The sequence below is a fragment of the Lontra canadensis genome, unplaced genomic scaffold (genome assembly GCF_010015895.1).
Source record: "Lontra canadensis isolate GAN:19392208 unplaced genomic scaffold, GSC_riverotter_1.0 scaffold79, whole genome shotgun sequence".
Lineage (NCBI taxonomy): Eukaryota > Metazoa > Chordata > Mammalia > Carnivora > Mustelidae > Lontra > Lontra canadensis.
The window spans coordinates 1,451,949-1,470,887 of NW_022631073.1; positions in this window are offsets into that span (position 1 = coordinate 1,451,949).

An 18,939-nucleotide genomic window follows, 5' to 3' on the forward strand; every position below is an offset into this window, starting at 1 on the left:
AGTCTTCCGAACTCACCAGAACGCAAGCTTCAAGGTCTCTCTGAAGAGCATGTTCTCGCCCCCACTCACACGTCCAACACTTCTTGGGGACTGGCTTTGTCCCCTTGTGACTGATGCTCACGGACGTGGAAAGGAGATCGCTCCTGAGGGGGCTAGTGCAGTGGGCGAGAGCCGGTTTTGGGGACGTCGAGCGTGTCTTGAGGCTCTGACGAGAAGCAGATACTTACAGAAAGTGTGTGCACACGCTGGGTTCATTCACATAATTGCTCATTAAGCAAATTGATTTTTTCCACTCTTCTTCTTTTTCCCAAACCGACCTGATTCGCCCGCACGACCGTGGTGCAGGTGGAGTGTGTGCGGTGGGCTCACGTGGCCTCACTAATCCCGCGGTCAGCTAGAGAGCAGGTGCATGGTGACCCCGCTTTATGGGTGAGAAACCACCCGGGAGGTCTCGCCCGCTGCGCCTCGCGGCCGGGGCTGCACAGCGGGTGTGGAGGGAGGATCGGCAAACCGGGGAAAGCAGAGGGGCACGGGTGGGGTCTTGTTGCTGCTGGAGAACATGCAGGGTGGGAGTCAGGGGGCAAGCGTGGGAGACACCTGGCGGCTGACACTGGGGTACTGGGGCCGGGCCCAGGGGTCCTGCCCGCACGGTGGGCGTGGACGCGGCTTGGGGAACGATGCTGGGCGGTCATGGCTGGGCGAGTGGGTCTGTTGTCTGCATGGATGTTGGCGAGACTCGGGCCGGAGGGCTGGTGCCTGGGCCGCCCCAGGTGAGCAGTGTCGGGGGAGGGCGGGGGCTGTGTCCTGACCCTGCACCCTACAAACCCCCCAACCCCCATTCGACGTGTCATTATTTTATGCCTTAGAGATTGTTCTTTTTTCAAAATTCGTATCTGGCTTATTTTTTTTTTTAGTTTAACTTCCATGAGCCGACGCGCAGCACATCGCTAGCTCCAGTGATGCATCAGCCGCATGCAACGCCCCACGCTCTTCCTGAGGGTCGTTCTGAACGGGGTTGGGTGTCCAAGTGAGGATCCCGGTCTTCTGAGTGTCGTTAATTTTCCTCAAATGTCTGTCTAAGGACGGACATTTGGACGAAAAATGATGGTGGACAGGCCGGGTCAGGGGGTCCGACGGCAGAGAGAACCTGTGGGCAGCCTCTAGACGACGCGTGAGGCCTGGAGCCCCCGCCGGGCCCGGGGGCGGGGGCAGGTCCTGCAGCGGCCAGCCAGGCCCCCTCGCACCCTCCCCGCCCCCACCGCTGTCCTGCGCAGAGAACGCCAAGTGCTCCTGTCTGCGGAGCTGGGCCCCGATCACCTCCCCCTGATTTGGGGGGGTAGTGGCTGGGTGGTTTCTGATGGCAGATATTTCTGAGTCACTGGCGGACAGTTCCCGTCTCCGCTGACTTTCAGTTATGCAGCAGCTTTGGGTGGATTTGGACCAACTAAAGTGGCTACGAAGACCTTCGTCAAAACGGATGGAGGGTTGTGCAGCCGCACCCGCAGGGCTGGGGTCCCTGTGCCTGCTGGGCGGGCCGGCAGACGTCTGAGGTCCGTCCCAACTACACACCCCTACCAAACAGCATGATCCAGCACTCCCCGCAGGACCAAACCCCACGCCCCCGACCCCCCGCCTCCTGGTCGCTCCGGGTTAGGGCACCGTCCCCAGAAGCCATCCCCCTCCCCCCAAACCCAGCTGACGCTCTCTGCCCTTTGCTCGTGCCATGGCAGCCCTGGGAGCGCACCGCCCTCCCATGGGAGGTCCCCCGGGCAGCTGCCTGTGCTCAGTGCTCTGTTCACCAGCGACGCTTCCCCAGGCCCCGCCTCAGGCGCTGCGAGGCCTTTCCTTCCTTGGGGTGTCGCTGCCTCCTGCTCTCTCCCGGCGCTTGCCCACCATCCGGCGTTGGTGGCTAGCTTCGTGCGTGGGACCTCTCTTCGGAGGCGCGTGTCCAGGGCTCGGGGAGCATGTGTCCGACGTCCTCAGTCTGCGTGGAGAGCACAGTGCCCTCTGCCTTCCTGAGTTTGTGGGCGAGGGCACCGGCTTGGCCGGCCCTCCACGCCACCGCCGGCCGTCCCTCCGAGTGCACGAGTCATTTCTAGAGCTGCTGTCTGCCCAGGGATCATAAACCCCTGGACGGCTTTTGTTCCCACCGGCTTTCCACCTCATTTCTGGAAGGAGAGGCACAGGACGGGCTCGCATGCGCTGGCCCGGCTTCCGTGCTGGCCCCACCCCTGGAACATTTGCATCTTTTCGGCCATTAGTCTCTCATGATTTTTTATGTTTGTGAAATAATTTTTAAACAATATGTACCCTTGACTTTCAGGAAAAATCAATCTAATACTTTGAAATAGCGGACGTACCCCTCATTTGTCTGATTACTTGTTCGTGTCGCGTAAACATCCATCCCAGAACGTCAGCCTGATAGTCCACGTGTGCTCCTGCCTCCACAGCATTAACACGTCACAGGGTGCTCTGCCTGCCCCCAGCTCGCCGGGGAGGGCACGTCCTTCCAGGCTTTGTGGCAGGACAACGTCCCCTGGGCAGGAGGCGGCTGCACAGATGGCCGTCCCACCGGGGTGCACCGAGATCCCCTCTTGCTGCCCATGAGCCAGGGCCGACCCTGAGACCAGGACCTGAGCGGTGTCTAGGCAGGTGATCCCAAAGCCAGGGAGGGAAGCACCCGTCTGTGGAGACCCCGTGGTCCTGGGCTTTGGAAGACGGCACAGACGGTGGGCAGAGTTGGCCGCCCCAGGCATGAGGGCGCCAGGAGATTCCACACCAAGTTAATGCTCTTTGATTTCGGGGCTGCCCCCAAGGAGGTTCTCTCCCCACTGTGCCCTCAGCGCTCGGTGGTGGCTGAGCCAGGACCTGCAGAGGCCAACGCCCGCCGGAGGGAGTCGTGCTGGTCCTCATAGGCTCCGAGGAAGGGCAGGTGCGGTCAGGACACCACACGGGTCTTCTGGCTTCAGACCTGCTGGCTCGTAGAGTTAGGCAGTCTCTCAGTTCCATGGGAAAGGGGAAGAACTCGTGGTTTTAAGAATTATGGACGGGACGCCTGGTTGGCTCTGTTGCTGAGCATCTGATTTTTGGTTTAGACTCAGGGCATGACCTGGGATCAAACCTCGCATTGGGCTCCTGCTCAGCACGGAGTCTGCTTCCCCTCTCCCTCTCTGTCTCTCCCAGCTCGTATGGGCTCTCTCTTTCTCTAAAACAAATAAATCATTTTAGAAATGATGGAAACCATTCTGGAAGGGAGAAAAGCTTTCTATGACCTACAGTCTCCTGAGAGTGGGCGGGCTTCCCACCAAACTGGGGCCCGATGGAGTCCCGGATGTCCCGGCAGGATCCCTGGAGGGCTCGTCAGGCACGCACGCCCAGCCCGTCCTCAGGGCATGGCCTGGACCGTCTCTGAGAGGCCGAGAGAGGGACATGCCGTCTTGATGACCCCGGACAACAGATCCTCTTCTGGGAAGAACGGCCCCGTCGGCCCCCAAGGGCGGTGAGCAGAGCCGGGTCCTCAGCCTGGCGCCCCGGCCCACAGCCCTTCAAGGCTTCACTCACCCGGTGTAGACGTCATGTCCCCAGCGTGGAGTCTGGGAGGACCAGGCACGGCGCATGGGCTATGGATGCCCCGAAAGGCCCCGAGCGTCTGGGTGGGGCGTGCGGGACAGAGAGCCACAGTCCCCCTCTCGCGCCAGCCTGTCCACTGCGACTGTGGGAACTCAAGCGGCTCCAGGACAAGCTGGAGCAAACTGGCGGGTTTAGAAGCCCCAGATCCTGCCACCCGGGTTTGCGGTAAGAGCAGCGTCTCCGGGAGTCCCCTCAGAGCCTGTGTGACAAGGCCAGAGAGGGTCCCTGGGGACAGGGGCCGTGCTGGTGCCAGGCCTGCCCACACGTGCCCTGCCCCCCTGCTGAGGCGCCCATCCCCCCACGGAGGCCCTGGTCTTGCGTCAGCTTGGGCCATCAGATGTGAGCTCACGTGATGGGGTCGTGTTCGGGCCGAGGCTTTGAGCTCGTTCGTCTCTCTGCCGCTGTGACTGGCTATGCGCTGCCGTCCGGTTCTACGATGCACTGCGGTGATGGGGAGCAGAGCCTCTGCCCCTCCAGACGGAGCTGGAGACGCCTCCAATTTCATCCACCGAGATGTGGGGGCTCTTTGTCCCGGCCACACTCCAGCACGCTCTGACTGTCCCAAACAGCTGTGTAAACTGCCTAACCCTAAAATTACTGTTTTCTCATAAAAAAGCCAGGTTGTCCCCCAAGGGAGCGGAATGCATACACAGGGGTGTGCTTGGCCTAGGGGGCGGGTTCATCCCGTAGGAGGTGTGGCCACTCTGACCCGGGGTCTGGGGTGGCCGCTGGCCACCTCTGCCGGAGGAGGGGAGGGGCCTGTACTGGGATCTGGCTCTGGTCCTCCTGGTCCTAGGGCAGGACGGCTGGGCTGGGGGTCCAGCCAGCTGTGATACAGATTTCTCCCGAGCAAAGGTGTAGAGGGCCCAGGTGGACACTCTGCACAGGAGGGAAGGAGGGCTGGCTGGTGGGTCGGTTCTGGCCCTGGGCGGTGGGCTGTCTGAGGTGGGTGGCCTGTGGGAGCCGCTGCAGGGCCAGCACTCACTGCACCTCTGGTGGGTACCGTCCCTGGGGCATAGGCTGGGGAGCCGTGGCCAGCTGGCCCCTGAGCGAGGCCCCGGGGCGGCCCTGGGATGCACACTCTTGCTGTGTCTGCATGTTTTCAACATGGTCATGAAGCAGGGTGGCCCCAGCACCGTTAGTGTACCCTCCAACAGGGGACAGAGGACACAAGACGCAAGACTCGCTAGGTCTGGGGGGAGCCCAAGAGTCTGCATTCCCACCAATACCCACCCCAGCATGCTGGGGCTGCCGGTGCAAGGGCCACACCCGGTTCAGCAGCCCCTTGCATCTGTGCTGTCCGGTGGGGAAGCCACTGCGTACCCGGGGCCACTCCCTTGGACATCACTTAAAAACTTGGTTCCTTGGTGCCCGGCCACAGAGCCATGTGTGACGGGAGCCGCCGTGCTGGCCCGTGCTGGGGAGTTTCTGTCATCGAGAACACTCTCTCGCAGAGCGCCGTGCAGATTGTAGGGCTTGGGTGAGACGCGCCTGAGACAACAGGTCCACGGTCTGGTTGTATAATTCAGTTACCGTGAGTGTGTGGATGTAGCGAGATTAAGAGTCAGACCAGGAGGTACAGGAGAAAATTAGAACAGCTGTTAATTTAATTTGAGTCCATACTCTCAGAGAACTGATTGTAAATTGGGAGTTCTACTTAATCTCATTTCTCACATTTTCCCCACGAGTCCGCTGACTACAGCCCGAGGGCAGTGGGAAGACGGCGCCATTTCCGGGTCAGCGCCAGGGAGACCGTGCACCGCGGTCCCGGGCCAGGGCGCCCCCCGGATCCTGGGGCAGGTGCGCCCCTTCTGTCGAGCCCCTTGCCGTCACCTGCCACGGGCCTGAGCCCCAGACACCGCCACGCTCTGTGGCCGTTAAGTCAGACTGCGGCTTGTCTCCTGCCCCACGCAGGCTTCCTCCACGGCTGTTGGAAACCGTGGGATTTCATCAAACCGACTCGCCTGAGAAGGCGCGTGATGGCCGCTGTGATGAGGCAGGAAACAAGGTGAGTCATCCTGAGCAGGGAACCATCGAACTCTCTGCTGGCTGGGACTGCACACCCAGGGACTCACGAGGAGTCGGCGAAACTCGGTAAAGCCACGCACGTGCGCGCGCACACACACACACACACACAGAGGCAAGTTCAGCGTGTTTGTTTTTAATTTCAGATTATTTTTGATAAAGAACATTTCTCTATTGACGGAAACAGCCAATTAGCTCTTATAATGGGGGATGCCTCCCTGACCCTGGCAGGACTCCGGGGGGCATGACTCCCTTGTCTCAGGGTCTGCCTATAGGGGATCCTCCTTATCCCCTCCCCAGTCCCGGAGACAGGCACTTCTAGAACCCTCCACTTCCAAGGTCAGTGGGATGACCTTGGCACCAACATTGACCCACCAGTCCATCCTTGTGTGACCCTCATCACAGGCGAGTGACTGTCACTGAGCATCCCCTCCTCTTCCTGGGGGACAAGAGATCCTAGACCCCAGCCCATGGTGTCTCATGCCTACCACACCCTGGAGTTTTCGGTTTCCCTCAGGCGGGACGCGGCAAGGCCAGCCCTGGGGATGGAACCTGGCAGCCAGTTGTCCGAGGCTGCGGCTGGGGCTGCGTGTTTTGGAAGAACGAAGGGTGTTTTCCTTCTGCATTTTGCACGTCTCTGTGCTCTGGGCTCGGACCCTTCCCTGCAGAGAAGCTGCACTTATACTTTACGGTGACAAGATGCTGCCTCCCGAGCCTGGGATGGGCATCCTTGCAGACAGGGGACGCCCTGGCCCAGCGGTGCAGGAGGCGTGGTCCCTCCTCCCGTGATCTAACCTGGACAAGTGGACCAGGATGTGGCAGAGACACAGTGACACGCACGGCGCAGCCTCCCCAGGCCCTTCTTTCCCAGAGGAGGAGGAAGAGGAAGGACAGGGCCAGCCTGCTGGTAGCTGGGACCCGGGGCCGAGCCCTCAGCCCTGTCCGCTGGGGTCGGGTCCACACACTGTGCCAGGCTCTGGGAAGGAATAAACACTGTGCATTTGCATTTCGGATGCGCATCGCACAAGCCTTACTTAGGGGGAAGACTTGAAAACGGACGCCTCGCGGAAGGCAGCGGCTGCTGTCCATAGCCCAGAGTCAGCCCGGTGCGGCCAGGCTTCCTGACGCTCACAACGGCGGCTGGAGAATTGAGGAGCGCGGGCCACTAACAGCTTCGCTCTTTCTAAGCTGTTGATGCTTTGGGGCTGTTCCATCTGTCTTCCAAACCTGCCTGAGTCGTTCATAAATGCCCAGACTTGCACACGCCGCAGTTACTGGTGTCCTTTCTCAGACTCGTGCTCGTGGCCGGCAGCAAGCGGGACACAGTGCATGGAGACGCTGCAGCCCGGTGGCCGGCGTGGCCAGAAGAGGGGGCACACGCTTCTCTCGTGGGGGTTCCAGCCTTGAATCACAGCCTTAGTACAAGATTCCTGAAAGCTGGTTATTGCATTTTAATGACGTCCTGTCGGGGTCTTGTGGCGAGCTGTGCAGACAGGCACGGGCTGAGGGTCAGACCCCTGGCTGAGCCGAACAGATTCTAAATGAGAGTGGACAGTCGTCGCTGTCGAGGGGAGCTTCATGCAGATCTCGGGGCACCTGTGACACGTGCCCCCAGGGAGCCGGGGTCCGAGTCGGTGAACAAGGACAGTCTATTTCTTGCTGCATTGAACACTGGGCACATGCTGGAATCATGGAATTCTCACAGGAAGAAACATCATGCGGCTGACCACCCAGCCGACGAGCCACCTCCTGCCCGCTGTCCTGAAGGTAAGTCTGTGTCTGGGGCTCATGTGACGTGATGACGCGGAGAATCGCACCACCTGCTAGCCTGTGTCCTGAAGGGACCCACGGCCCTGTTTCCCACGGCAGCGAGGGCCTGGTCCTAAACACGGACGTGCAGGGTGCCGTGTCCTCGCTTGAGACTCCCGGGGGCAGGTTTTAGGCACCCCCGCTCCCCCGCTCTGTGATGTGGTCGTGGCCGTGGGACGGTCCCCTGTGCCACGCGGGAGGGGCGCCGAGCTTCCCCGGAGCAAATCGCCCTCGGGTTTACCCCCCATCGCTGTAACTGCAGCCATGGTCCTCTCTGTCTTTAGCAAAAAACAAAGAAAAAATAATAGAAACTACCTTTGTCAGGCTGAGGGTTTACAAAAATTCTGTAGCAATTGTAATCGCTTTCATCAGAAATCGTGGAAATCCTGTGGACGATGGGAGCGGACCTGTGTCTGTCTGACGAGGCCCTTGCACACAAGAGGACGGGCTTTGCTTTTCTTCTCGAGGTTCCCCGGGGCCTGAATGGGGGCCTTGGGAGCCGGACCCTGGCTCTTCCCACCGCCAGGCGCCCCCCGGGAGACTAGGCCTTCCTGCCACACCTGCGCCCCCTCCCCAGGCTCATCCGGCCAGACAGGGACCCAGCGGCAAGCGCCAGTCCTTCCTGACACTGTCCCGTTACCTGAATTTATTGTGTGAAATAACCCCTTTCGGGTCCATTTTGAAACGTCAGGAAACAAGGAAGGAGAGAGGTGAATATTTATGGGTGTCGGGACCCACTTGCAGGAAAAACGAAAAACGCAAAGGGCGGATGGAGCCTGCTCGTGCGTCCTTAAGCAGGAACCGCGCTCAGGGAGCGGACGTGGTGGCGTGTGCCTCCAGGGGACCCTCCCTCGGGGGCTGGAGCCCGGTCCTGTGTCAGGGGGGTGCAGTGTACAGCACTGTCCATCCTGCGTCCGTCACCCGCCGCACACCCCGTCTTACACCATCCAGGGCCAGAGCTGAAGGGCTCTGCAGGCTTCCCCGCCCGGAGGTTCTCTGCGGGGCTCGGGATGAAGAGCCGTGGATGCAGGTGACCTGGGGCAGCTTTAGGCGCTGAGTCCGTTGCTGGGGACAGGAGGCAGGGGCCGGCCTCCCGCACCGGGGCAGGGAGGACCCGGGGTGTGGGGGAGCGTGAGCCCCATGGTGCTAGAGCAGCCGTCCGTCCCCAGCAGCTGCTGCCTGGACACCTGGAAGAGGCCGGGCAGCCATGGGGGCCGGAGGCTCAGTAAAGGCCCCGCATGTGGAGCGCCTCCCAGCCTAGCTCTGGGCACCTCCCGGCCCCCCTTCCCCACTGCCTCAGCTGGTCTCCAGGGAGCAGGCGCGGGCGGGCGGTGGGCCACAGGCCCCGGCTGGTGTTGGTGGAGCGGGTCCCGGCCCAGCTGCCGCCAGAGGGCCTGCCCCGGGGTGGGCTTTGGTGCCGCTCGCCCAGGTCACGCGGTGGAATCACGTCAGCAGCTGACGAGCCGGTCCCCGGAACAGCGACCCCGGCAGGTGTGGGGCAGCCTCTCCTCGGTCAAAGCGCCCAGAGCGAGGTCTGTTCGGCTCTCCCCGCACCGCTCCCCGCTATCCACCTGCCGGCCGCGCAGGGGCTCCCCGTCTCTCCGCAGGAGGGAAGCAGGGCGGCTCAGCACCCAGAGGAGGACCCGCCTGGGCTCGGGGTGCTGACCTCTCCTTACGTGTGAGCCGCGCTACGTGGGTCCCACAACCCCCAAGCCGCCGCAGATCCCGGGCCAGTTCCGGGTGGTGATGGCGAAGCCTGGCGTGGCAATTTTGTGTGTCCAGCACTTGGTATGTCCACGGCGACAGGCTCTCTGGTGGGCGTTAACACACGCACATGCACCACACCGTGTGCAAACACACGACTTCACACCTTGTGCACACGCAGACCTCAGACCTCGTGCACACACACACCCTCCGCACATCATTCACAAGCCTCCCTCTCAGACGTCTGTCTGTCATCTTCCAAGCCATTCCCTGTCAGGACCTGGTCCACTGGCTGCCGTCCAAGAGCCTCTGTACGTTCTCTGCTGGGCTATGCCTCCCTCCACAGAAGGGGAGGCCGGGCTCTCTGCCACTGTCCCTCCCTCTGAGGAAGTGCTCCCTCCTCACGCTCCATCAAGGCCTTGCCCAGTGTCACCGGAGTGCGGCCACCATAGGCGTCTGACTAGACCCACACACGGGACCTCTTTGTCCTTTTCCTCCATGTCATACGGGGTGACGCCCCCATAGCCCAGCCCAAGATGGCTGTGGGTTCAAACTGGGGGAGGGGTGCTGCTCACACAGCAGGGGGTGACACGGAGGCCACGCCACCTGCCGTGAAGCCAGCTTATGCTTTCCAGCCCCATCCACGCGAGGAGGACACCCCCTCCTCCGTTTTATGTTGGATTCCTGCTGCCCACTTGAGTCTGTGAGTTGGGGGGTCTGGCAGAACCCGGTCACGGTGGCCAGGTCCAGAGTTCCAGATTCCCACTGCTTGGTGCCCCATGGCCAAACACGCCATCCCCAGGGCCAGGGGCCTGCCAGGAGCAGTTCTGAAAATGGTTTAAGTCTCAGCAGCAGGTGGCTGTGCCTCGCACTAGAATCCCAGACCGTCGGCTTCGTCCGATTTTTAGCGGCTGATTTCGACCTGCAATGGCTCATTATTAGTCCCGCCCACGCAGGTGTGGTTTCACAGAGTGTTCATTTTCCTGAAATTCCCACGTAACCTCTTTCACTTGTGTCCTGATTGTGTTCAGGTTTTCTTTACGTCCTTGGACATATTTGTAATATTTATAATCCTTGTTTTTATATCCTCACGGGCTATTTCTAATCAGTCTTGTCATGTTGGGGTCAGTTTGTATTGGTTGATTTTTCTCCTGATTGTGATTGCATTTTCTTGCTATTTCATATGCTTGGTAAATTTGGTGGGTCATAAAATATTGTGATGTTTTTAGTACAGGGTTCTGTTGTGTTCCTTTAAAGAGTGTCAGGCTTTGCTCTGGACAGCAGCTGTTTGTCCAACAGATTGGCCCTCCTGAGGGTTGCTTCTGAGCTTTGTTTGTGCAGTCCTCACGCTCGGACTGGGCATGGCAGCTAGGCCCCACTAGTGAGTAACCTTAGGACTCTGCCCAGCGTCCTGTGGATGTCAGGATCTCTCCATTCTCGGTGTTGGGAGCATAACTCTTCCCTTCCCTATGTGAGCACTGGATGCTGTCTGAGCTACCACCTTCTGGTGGCTGCCTCCTGCCCTGTGGGGTTTCACCTCCCTCTGTGTAGTTCATTGCCCAGCCAAAGCTGCAGGGTCCCTTGTTGTCCACTTTCTGGAGACAGAACCCCTTCAGAGTGCCTCTCCGCACATCCTCCTCCTCTCTGGGGTTGTGACCCACACATTCTAGCTCCCTGGACCTTTGCACACAGAAACGTGACTCTGGGCAAGACCCCTCCTGGTTGTCATGCCCTGGGGACTGCTCCGGGCTACAATCTGGAAAACTACAGGGCTCACTTCTGGTTTGTCCTCTCTGCAGGATCAGTTACCCGCTGCCTATTGTGCAATGTTTGAAAACACAATTTCACACATTTTGTCGGGTTTTCTATTTGTTTTTGCAAGGAGGTCAGTTCTTAAGGCAGGTAGCGCTTCATGGATGTAGCAGCCTACTGGGTAGGTTTTATTACTTAGTTTACCTTTAAAAACAATGTTTCCAGCCTGCCTTCTTGGTCCGTTCTCTCATCTTAAAGAACAAAGAATGCAATCCCGAGGGGGTGACTTCTCTTGCAGGAAACGAGCTCTAGGCTGGTCTCAGCCCGACTGCATTGCATCTGGAAAGCATCTGTCGGCGTCCCTCGTCAGGTGGGGAAGCTCACGGAGGATGGGGCCAGGACTTACCCATCTTTGGACCACATCAGCTGACAAGGAACCCAGAAGGTGCGCACGTGCAGCAGTCTGTGAGAACCGGGGAGCTTGTTGGAGACCCTCTGGGCTGAGACAGGGGCTGAACTGACACAGGAGCTCCCACGCCCGTGCAAAGGCCCTTCCCCACCCCTGCTAGGGAGCCAGCCTTGCTCCAGCTTTCTCCACGCACCAGACATCTGACCCTTGGTCTCTTTTCTGAAGACAAGGCCTCTTGGAGGGGTTGCTTCCAGCCCAAGGACGCGAGGGCCTCACTGGAAGAGGAGGCAAGGCTGGAAAGGAAGACTTTAAATTAAGGTTAGCGGGTAGCGCCGTGACCTCCATGGGCTCTGCAACTGGGTCAACAGTGAAGGATTCAGGGCGTGATCTTTCCTGTGGCCCCTCCCTGGACCACAGCACAGGGTGTGGGGCTCCTTGGAGCTGCAGCCTGTGCGTGCCGAGTGCCTAACCTGGTCACGTGCTGCCTGGTGCCCACCGGCTTCACACGAGCTCAGGACTGGGGGCCCTGGGGGCTCAGCACTGGGTGTGGATCACCAGTACCATGAATGGGCCTTTTGAAGCTGCGTCCTTGCTGCAGGGTCAGAAGAAGCAAGCGGCTTCTTGCTTCTCTCAGAGAGAAGCAGAGGGCCGGGGGTCGGCCCTGGTGGGCTCGTGAGGGAGCATCCTTGTCGTGCATCACACCTTAAAGGGATCGGGGTCTGAGCCCCTGGTTCTGAGCTGGTTTGGGAAGCCTGTTGGCTGTGAGGCCAGGGCTGTGAGGGAGCTCCTCCTCACTCAGGCAGGGGCACAGGAAACTGGGTCCCCCCTCCCTAGGAAGGAGGGAGAGCCAGAGTCTCACAGAGGGAGCACGGTTTGCTGAAGGCCCACAGGTTTAAGGAAACACAAAATCCGTAGTCCCATTGTCCACTTTGAGCTCTCCAGGGTAGGAAAAGGCAAGAATGTGGGGCAGCTATCAAGGCCCCAGCAGTGGGCCAAAGACGCATATCCACGCATTAAATGGAGAGGAAAACTTTCAGCCAATCACCCATTCGTTTCCCCTGTGATGCCCCTCGAACACCAGCCATGCCAGTGAGGCTCCAGAACCCAGTGTATGTCCAACAGGAAGCCAGGAAGAAAGACAATTTTACTTATTATAGAATTAACAGAATAGTGACAACAGCTATCACCACTGCCATGACTGGACGTGTCCCCCCGAGAGTCCTCCCCCGAGAGGAGCCCGGCCGAGGGAGGGCGTGGCCAGTGGGGCCTCTGGGAGGGAGGGGACCACTATGAGGGTGGGCTCTCTCGAGGGCATGGGTACCCTTGTAAGGGGACACGTGAGAAAGAGGGTCTCTGTGTGCCCCGTGAGGTCACAGTGTAAGGGGGCGTCTGAAAGCCCGGCGGGGCCTCCCCAGGAACTGGCCATGTGGGCACCCGCTCCCGGGGTCCAGCCTGGAGAACTGCGAGAAAATCAGCATCTGTGCTTCAAAGCCACCCAGTCTGCGGCATTTAGCCATGGCAGCCTGGGCCGATGAAGGCACCCGCCGCCAGCAAACAGGACAAAATGTGAAGGATTTCCATTTCGCAGAGCCGCAAGCGGTGGTCGGCCAACCTTTGTCGACAGGGATGAACATGCGTCCAGGTTTTAAATCTGATTTCAGAAAGCATCAAAGAGACAAACCCGTAGCTTTTATCTCGTTAGCAAGTGGTTTTAAAGTAATTTGCTTCCATAAAAGCACCACACACAGTGGCCCGTGTTCACGGCCCTATCCCGTCGGGAAGGTCCCTGGGCTTCGGTTCTGGTCCCGTGTTCAGAAGCAGCGCACACTTCTTTGCTCGATGCCTTCACAGAGGACCGATTGCTACAGGAGAACAAAGGGGGCGGGTTCTGACGCCTGTTTGATCAGAGACTTTGAAGGTCGGAGCCGTGAGACGATCTCCAGCGAAGAAGCTCCAATGCACTCAGCGTTTCTGGGTTGGAAGAGACCAAGGAGCTCACTGGGCTCAGTGTGTCATTGTGGCCAGGAGGAAAGCTAGGTTTGGGGAGAGAGGGACTTGGAAGGGTCTGGAGTGTCATCCACCCCGTCTCAGGCTGCAGGGGAGGGTCAGGACGCTCAGTGGGGAAGTGGCACCTGTTGGGCGTCTCTGCTGGGCGGATGAAGCCCTGCTCCCTCGAGAAGCACCGGGCCTCAGGTGCACGGCGGCCTTTTCTGAGGTCCTGCAGACCACGCCAGCCGGCCCCAGTCCACCGCCAGGGTCCGGCCTCGGTGACGCCGGCCACCCCAAGGAAGCTGCCCGGATGGATGTTGCTGCAAATGTGCAAACAGCAGGCTCAAGGGCTAATTTGCAACGGGCAGTGCGGACGGGGTGGGACCAGAGGTGGCCGCAGGGCCCAGGGGACCCGCTGTTCTCCCTCTGGTTGAATCCAGTCTGAGAAGTCATCTACGACGTTGAGTTTTTCTGCTTTTCCAGCTCAAAATGATGAACTTCGACAACACCTTCCCTCGTGTCCGCGTAGCGCTAATGACGTTGGTTGGGAACCTCAACATGTTTCGGCGGGACCTAAGTCTTCCTTTCCCTGGGGTGAATGTCTGGGATGGCCGCTGACGCGCCGCCGGAGACGAAACTGCCCGCCCACATTTGGCGGGGCTGCCTGGCTCCCTGCCTGCCCACAGGCAGGAGGGCTCCCGTCCCTGCCCCGCAGCCGGTGCGGGGGTCCCTGGGTGCGTTTCAGATGTGTGGGCAGCTGACAGCTCGCTGGGCTGGCGGTGCATGGGGCTCCCCGTGGGCTGGGCTCCCGATGTGTGTTTCCCGGTGGCTACCGACCGGGGGTCTTTCATCTGCTTACGTGCCCCCACCCCACCCCGGCTGCGCCCTCCGTCAGCAAATAACTCCTTCTGCCTGTTGTCCAGACTCTGTCTGGACCGTTTGCTTCCTCCCTGTGGAGCTTTCAAAGCTCTTTGTGCATTTCAGGGCTCGTTATCTGTAGCATGTGGCGTTTGCAAATATTTTCTCCCGGTCTCAGGCTTGCTTTTCTTTTTTTTTTTCTTTCTTTTTTCTTAATCATCTTGATTCTTTCTCAGAGCAAAATTTTAAATTCTGGAGCAGTTGTATTTACCCATATTTTCCTTTCATGGTCTCTGACTTTGATGTCGAGTCTAAGAACTCTTCTGCTAGACCCAGTTCCTGAAGATTTTCCCCAACATTTACTCTAAAACTTGTATGGTTTTATGCTTTACATTTAAGGCCATGATCCATTTTAGTTAAATTTGGTATAAAGTGTGCAGATTAAGTCAAAGCTCTCTGTGTTTGGTCTATGGATGTCCAATCGTTCCAGCATCAATTATGGGAAAGGCCATCTTTCCTCCTTCTGCACTTTTGCCAATAATCAGTTCAACAGTCTTTGAGGGCACGTTCCTGGGTTTCCACTGCGCCCCGTCGGTGGACACGTTGTCCGTCTCCCGACACCACGGTCCTGGCTGCCTCGAAGTGGATTGCCCAATCCCCCCTCTTCATTCTGTTTTCTGTTTCAACATTGTTTGAGGTATTTTAGTTCATTTGCCTCTCATACATTTTTAAACTGACTTGTTTATATCCGCACAAAAATCTTGCTGCGACTCTGATGGGAATTGTGTCGAATTCGTGTATCAACTTGGGAAGACTTTACGCACTCACCGGGCTGAGCGGAGTCAGTCGTGCACACAGTCCTTCCCTGCACCTGTCTCACCCACTCCCACGGGTCTGACGGACCGACGCCTCAGGATGTCATTTGTCTCAGTGGCTGCCAATGGTACTGTGTGCGTGAGCGCGTGCGCATGTGTGTGTGTGTGTGTGTGTTGTGTGTTAGACAGCACGACCCGGGTGGGGGGCAGAGGGAGGGAAAGTCTCAAGCAGACTCCCCACTGAGTGTGGAGTCCAACGCGGGGCTCCGTCTCACCACCCTGAGATCACGAACTGCGCCAAAACCAAGAGTCAGGTGCTTAACCAACTGAGCCACCCAGCCACCCCTATACGGTGTTTTTAATTTCTGTGTCTGTGTGTTCGTTGCTTGGGTCTAGAAATACAATTAGCTTCTGTATGTTTATGTTTATGTTTATGTTCTGTTTGTTTATGATGAGTTTTGAGGCCTTGCTGAACTCATTTATCAGTTCTAAGACTTTTCTGGTAGGTTCCCTGGGATTTTTTATATAGAAAACCATACTATCTGCAAATAGAGTTTTCGTCCTCCCCGCTGACTCTTTCCTTCCTGCTCTGCCTAGAACCTCTACACCATTTTGAATAGAAATGCCGAGAAGGTACGCACTGCGTTTTCCCTAATCTTAGCAGGAAGCATTTGGTCTTTCATCATTGACTGTGGCATTAGCTTTATTTTTATTTATGTTACTTGAACTGATCTCTAGTTTCCCTGGTTTGTGGAATTTTTATCACGGGTTGGTGTTAGATTTTTCTCCTCTGACTTATGGATGTGATGCTCACACCGCCTGGTTTCTTTTCTTTCCTTTTTTTTTTTTTTTAAAGATAATAGTGAATTATTATTATTTTTTATTTTTATTTTTTTATAATTTTATTATGTTATGTAACTCACCATACAGTACATTAGTTTTTGATGCAGTGTTTCATGATTCATTATTTGTGTGTTAACACCCAGTGCTCATGACAACACATGCCGTCCTTAATACAGAGCACCAGGCTCACCCATCCCCATACCCCCTCCCCTCCCAAACCTTCGGTTTGTTTCTCAGAGTCCACAGTCTCTCATGGTTCATCTCCCCCTCTGATTTCTCCCCTTTCATTTTTCCCTTCCTTCTCCTAATGTCCTCCGTGCTATTCCTTACTCTCCACAACTAAGTGAAACCATGTGATAATTGACTCTCTCTCCTTGACTTATTTCACTCAGCATAATCTCCTCCAGTCCCATCTATGTGATACAAAAGCTGGGTGTTCATCCTTTCTGATGGCTGCGTAATACTGCGTTGTGTAATGGGTCACATCTTCTTTATCTATTCATCTGTTGAAGGGCATCTTGGCTCTTTCCACAGTTTGGCGACGGTGGCCATTGCTGCTATGAATGTTGGGGTACAGATGGCTCTTTTCACTACATCTGTATCTTTGGGGTAAATACCCAGCAAAAGCATTATCCAAAAAAGAAAGAATCAAGTTAAAAATTGGGCAGAAGATGTGGACAGGCACTTTTCTAAAGAAGGCATACAAATGACTAACAGACACATAAAAAGTGTTCATCATCATTAGCCACCAGGGAGAATCAAATCAGAGCCCCACTGAGATACCATCTTACACCAGTTAGAATGGGAAAAATTAACAAGTCATGAAACAACGTATGTTGGAGAGGATGTGGAGAAAGGGGGACCCTCCTACACTGTTGGTGGGAAGGCAAGTTGGTGCATCCACTCTGGAAAACAGTGTGGATGTTCCTCAAAAAATTAAAGATAGAGCTCTTCTATGATCCCTCAATTGCACTGCCTGATTTCAGGTGTAGACTTGGCCTTCCACACTGGGGATAGACCTCAATGAGTCATGATGTGTGATTCTTTTTACACACTGTTGATTGGTTGCAAAAATATTTTGCTAATTTTTACATGCAAGTTGATGAGACACTGGTTTGTATTTTATATATATGTGATTCTGGTGTTATCTTTACCTGGTTTTTCTATCAGGATGATGGTGTCACAGCATGGATTGGAAAGTGTTCTATCCTCTGCTCTTTTCTGGAAGAGATTTTGTGGAATTTGTGTTAATTCTTCTTTAAACACTTGGTAGAATTCTCCAGTGAAAGCATCTGAGCCTGGAGGTTTTTTGTTTGATTTTTTTTGAAGTTTTTAAAGTTACAATTTCAATGTCCTTAATAGTCACAGGACCGTTCAAATGATCAGTTTTATGACTGGATGAATTGGGATAGTTTGTGTTTGGGGGGAATTGGCCCATTTCATGGGATTTGTCAGATTGTCCCATGTTTCTCCTCATTGTCTGCAGGGTCTGCGATGTCTCCAGCCTCGTTCCCGATGCTGGTCATTGCGGCTGGCTGAGAAAGTCGACAGCGCGTCACTGGGTCTCGTTATTTAAGCCACTCTGCCAATCTCTGCCTTTTAATTAGTGTATTTAGACCATTTCCAGTTAATGTAACTATGTGTCTCTTATTACTTGATTTCTGTTTGTTATTCAGGTTTTCATTTCTAGACTCTTTTCCCTCCCTTCCCCTAGGTTACTTGACCTTTTTTCTCTTTTCAAATTCCATTTTGGTTTATTCATAAGTGCTTTGGAGTGTCTGGTTTGCACAGGTGATGAAGGTCTCCTGCGGCCCTCCAGGGGAGGTGGGTACACGGTTGCAGCCTTATGGGGGTGCAGTCCTGGCTCTGCACGGGACTTCTGCTGGCGTGGGTGGATGTGAGTCCACAGCTTTTCTGCGACATCTGATCGGAGTGCAGGGGTCATTCTCTGTTGCTGGGCTGATACTTTTCTGGTCCTTGTCAGGAGACACCAGCTTTCCTGGGGCTTTTGAGACCGTGTGTGTCCACTGGTGTTTCTGGCTTGCCAGCGCCCTCTGGCCCAAGCCTGTGACACATGAAGCAGGAAGAAAGCCTAAGAGACTCGCTGCTGTGTCCCCCTCAGTCCTAAGACCCGCAGCTCTTCCGCCTTCTCTTCACCTTTCAGAATCTGTTTAGACTGGTTTTGACACAGTGTGCAGGGTTTTGAGTTGTGCTTAGCGGGGGGAATAGGGAAAGTATGTCTGCTCCATGGAATTCTGGTTCGTGGTATTTTAATTCACTAAAATTCAAGTACTTTCTTACCCAGCCACAGAAAACTGATATCATACGTATTTTTCTGAGATGTTTTATTAAGTAATTCTGATTTATTTGGAACTGGTAAGTAGCAAAAATGGCAATATTATGTCTTCTCATGTTTTCTACTAAAGATTACATTGTCTACATTAAAAAGACGTTTAGTTCTCTCTTAGGAGAGAACTCGCTCACCTGGGCACCGAGAGCTAACCGTAGCCACACGCTCACGAAGAACAAACCCACGTGAGGAACACACTTCTCCAAATGTGATTGTCGGGGAGCCCCAGCCCTAGAGGAGCCTGGGGAAGGGCTGACGTGGAGGGCAGCTGTGCAGGGAGCACGCACTGTTCATGGAGCGTGTGCGGGGCCTGTCCGTGAGGCGCTAGGTGGCAGAGAAGACCACAGGGGCTGAGGAGGGTCGCTAACACAGGGACCCCCTCTTTGTGCCGTCAAGGATGGATTCTCGCCCAGACCAGAGTAGACTGTGGGGCACCGTCCAGCCCCAGAGGCGTCCTCCACGGCTGTGTCTGCCCCGTGCCTGCGGTGCTCACCTCCACATCCTGACGCTTCGTTCTAGAAGCTCCACTTGGCTTCACAGCCGGAGAGCACAGAGCTGACAAACGCCACAGCTATTAAGCATGTTAATGGCAAAGCCATCCATTAAGATGATTTATAAAGCCACACATCTTGTTATAACCAATGAGGCTTGAATGGGGATGTGGTGGTGGCTGGGGGCTCAGGTCACTGTTCTCTGGTAAGTAGAGTCAGCTACAGTTTGCAACAGATCCGGAGGAGGCTGAAATGTCCTCATCT